This window comes from Alexandromys fortis, unplaced genomic scaffold (genome assembly GCF_014885135.2).
Source record: "Alexandromys fortis isolate MF-2015 unplaced genomic scaffold, M_Fortis_MF-2015_v1.1 scaffold_4, whole genome shotgun sequence".
NCBI classification, from domain to species: Eukaryota; Metazoa; Chordata; class Mammalia; order Rodentia; family Cricetidae; genus Alexandromys; species Alexandromys fortis.
The window spans coordinates 16041624-16045788 of NW_026067944.1; the positions used below are offsets into that span (position 1 = coordinate 16041624).

General features: G+C 43.9%; 1 pseudogene; it reads right to left on the bottom strand.

Moving 5' to 3' along the window:
• Positions 1-1721: 1721 nt before the first annotated feature.
• LOC126505603 (actin, cytoplasmic 1-like) lies at positions 1722-3746 on the bottom strand (annotated as a pseudogene).
• Positions 3747-4165: the final 419 nt, after the last annotated feature.

Below are 4165 nucleotides of genomic sequence, written 5' to 3' on the forward strand. Positions count from 1 at the left end.
AAAAAAAAAAAAAAAAAAGAAACAAACAAACAAAACTCCTGTCATCGTCAGCAACAAGAAAGACTAGGAGAGACAAGAACAGGAATCTAGTACTGAATACGCCACACATTATTATTGGTAGGGTGGCTCTGTGTTCATTTTTGTTGCAAATGAAGTAAGAATAAAACAGTGAGAAAAGAAAAGAATATAGATTATTATTATTATTATTATTATATTGCTTTACATTTTTCCTTGCTCCCCTCCCTACTTCTTCCCTCCCCTTCAAATGTCTCCCATGGTCCCCATGCTCCCAATTTACTCAGGAGATCTTGTCCTTTTCTACTTCCCATGTAGATTAGATCTATGTATGTCTCTCTTAGAGTCCTCATTGTTGTCTAAGTTCTCTGGGATTGTGATTTGTGGGCTGGTTTTCTTTGTTTTATGTTTAAAAACCACCTGTGAATGAGTACATGTGATAATTGTCTTTCTGGGTTACCTCACTCAAAATGTTTTCTAGCTCCATCCATTTGCTTGCAAATTCAAGATTTTTTTCTTTTTCTTTTTTCTTTTTTTTGTGTGTATACTCCATTGTGTAAATGTACCATATTTTCCTTATCCATTCTTCTATTGAGGGGCATTTAGGTTGTTTCCAGCTTCTGGTTATGACAAACAATGCTGCTATGAACATAGTTGAGCACATGTCTTTGTGGCACGATTGAGCATCTTTTGGATATATACCAAAAGTAGTATTACTGGGTCTTGAGGAAGGTTGCTTTCTCACTGAGAAATCACTACACTGACATCCAAAGGGATTTTACCAGATTGCATTCTCACCAACACTGCAGGAGTGGTCCCTTTACTTCACAACCTCTCCAGCATAAGTTGTCATCAGTGTTTTTAATCTTGGCCATTTTTACAAGTGTAAGATGGAATCTCAGAGTTGTTTTAATTTGCATTTCTCTGATGACTAAGGATAGCCAAAACAATCTGTACAATAAAAAAACTTCTGGAGGCATCACAATCCCTGACTTCAAACTCTACTACAGAGCTCCAGTACTGAAAACAGCCTGGTATTGGCATAAGAATGGACAGGAGGACCAATGGAACCGAATTGAGGACCTAGATATTAATCCACACTCCTTCCAACACCTGATTTTTGACAAAAAAGCAAAAAATATCAAATGGAAAAAAGAAAGCATATTTAACAAATGGTGCTGGCGTAACTGGATATAAAAATATAGAAGAATGAAAATAAATTCATATCTATCACAATGCACAAAATGCAATTCCAAATGGATCAAAGATGTAAACATAAAGCCAACCACACTGAACTTCATAGAAGAGAAAGTGGAAAGTACACTTGAAGGCATTGGCACAGGAGACCACTTCCTAAGTATAACCCCAGAAGCACAGACACTGAGAGAAACAATTAATAAATGGGACCTCTTGAAGCTGAAAAGCTTCTCTAAAGCAAAGGACATGGTCAACAAGACAAAACGACAGCCTACAGAATAGGAAAAGATCTTCACTAACCCCACATCAGACACAGGTCTGGTCTCCAAAATGTACAAAGAACCCAAGAAATTGGTCATCAAAAGAACAAATAATCCAATTTAAAAAATGGTGTACATACCTAAACAGAGACCTCTTAACAGAGGAATCTAAAATGGCTGAAAGACACTTAAGGAAAGGATATAGATTTTTTTTTTGTTTGTTTGTAAGGTGTGCACTTTTATTAAACCGGTCTCAAGTCAGTGTACAGGCAAGCCCTGGCTGCCTCAACACCTCAACCCACTCCCAGGGAGACCAAAGCCTTCATACATCAAGTTGGGGGGACAAAAAAAAGGAGGGCCACAATGGCTGACCATTCAAAAATAAAAAAAACAAAAGTATTAAGGCGGAAGATTTAAAAAAAATTTTGCAGTACATAATTTACACAGAAGCAATGTTGTCACCTCCCCGGTGTGGACTCGGGGCTGGACTCAGCCATCCTCCCCTACGGAACGGGAGTGGCTTTTGGGAGGGTGAGGGACTTCCTGTAGCCATATCTCATGGATACTTGGAATGACTATTAAAAAAGGTAAAAAAAGAAAAAAAAAAAAAAAAAAAAAATGTACAATCAAAGTCCTCAGCCACATTGCAGAACTTTGGGGGATGCTTGCTCCAAACTGCTGTCGCCTTCACCGTTCCAGTTTTTAAATCCTGAGTCAAAAGCGCCAAAACAAAACAAACTCTTTAAAAAAAATTAAAAAAAAAAAACAAATAAAGCCATGCCAATGATGTCTCATTTTTTTTTCTGCGCAAGTTAGGTTTTGTCAAAGAAAGGGTGTAAAACGCAGCTCAGTCACAGTCTGCCTAGAAGCATTTGCGGTGCACGATGGAGGGGCCGGACTCATCGTACTCCTGCTTGCTGATCCACATCTGCTGGAAGGTGGACAGGGAGGCCAGGATGGAGCCACCGATCCACACAGAGTACTTGCGCTCGGGAGGAGCAATGATCTGAAGAAAAAGCAAGACAGTGATGATGAGCATTCTGGATACCTGCCTTACCTGCAGCCAAGCCCTGCCAACCACAGGCCTGCCTCATCATGGGTCCAGGCCTAGGATACTTAGCTCACCTTGATTTTCATGGTGCTGGGAGCCAGAGCAGTGATCTCCTTCTGCATCCGGTCAGCAATGCCTGGGTACATGGTGGTGCCACCAGACAGCACTGTGTTGGCATAGAGGTCTTTGCGGATGTCGACGTCACACTTCATGATGGAATTGAATGTAGTTTCGTGGATGCCAGAAGATTCCATACCTGAGGGGAAAGGGTGAGATAGTAGACTTATAGTCTGACCTCAAGTGTTGGTCACCATTAGATGAAGAAACTAGGTCACGTCAACTCACCCAGGAAGGAAGGCTGGAAGAGAGCCTCAGGGGCACGGAACCGCTCGTTGCCAATAGTGATGACCTGGCCGTCAGGCAGCTCGTAGCTCTTCTCCAGGGAGGAAGAGGATGCAGCAGTGGCCATCTCTTGCTCGAAGTCCAGGGCAACATAGCACAGCTTCTCTTTGATGTCACGCACAATTTCCCTCTCGGCTGTGGTGGTGAAGCTGTAGCCACGCTCGGTCAGGATCTTCATGAGGTAGTCTGTCAGGTCCCGGCCAGCCAGGTCCAGACGCAGGATGGCATGAGGGAGAGCATAGCCCTCATAGATGGGCACAGTGTGGGTGACCCCGTCTCCGGAGTCCATCACAATGCCAGTGGTACGACCAGAGGCATATAGGGACAGCACGGCCTGAATGGCTACGTACATGGCTGGGGTGTTGAAGGTCTCGAACATGATCTGGGTCATCTTTTCACGGTTGGCCTTGGGGTTTAGGGGGGCCTCGGTGAGCAGCACAGGGTGCTCCTTGGGGGTCACACGCAGCTCGTTGTAGAAGGTGTGGTGCCAGATTTTCTCCATGTCGTCCCAGTTGGTGACAATGCCGTGTTCAATAGGGTACTTCAGGGTCAGAATGCCTCTCTTGCTCTGGGCCTCGTCGCCCACGTAGGAGTCCTTCTGGCCCATGCCCACCATCACGCCCTGGTGCCTAGGGCGGCCCACGATGGAGGGGAAGACGGCCCGGGAGCATCGTCGCCCGCGAAGCCGGCTTTGCATATGCCGGAGCCGTTGTCGACAAGGAGCGCAGCGATATCGTCATCCATGGCGAACTGGTGGCGGGTGTGGAGCTGCGAAGAAAGAGCTGCGAAAGGCCTGCGCTCGCGGGTGGACGCGGACTCGACAGTCAGGATATAGATTTTGAGTGGGCAGCAATATCTGCACTTCTTAACAAAGCATTCTCAATCATGTTTTGAGACAAAATTTTACTTGTCTGATTAAAAAGTTAAGTAGCAGCTTGACTATAAACCCAAAATGAAGGACTATGGTTCCCTTATACTTTGTTAAAACAAATGAGCACTCATCGGTAAGTGTTATCAGATAACAAGGGTTGAGAGTTGCATAACTGAAAAGTTGAGGAATTCGTGTGTAAATTACTTACTTCCAAAACTGTGAATGCCACTGCATTCCCCATATTAATCATATTGAATAGCAGATGATAGTTTATAATATAATCTGTAGCGGTGATCTTCCTGTGCTTTCAGTCTTTGCAAAAATCTATGAAACCAAAAGTAGGCATTTCTCTCAAAAAGAGTATCATGG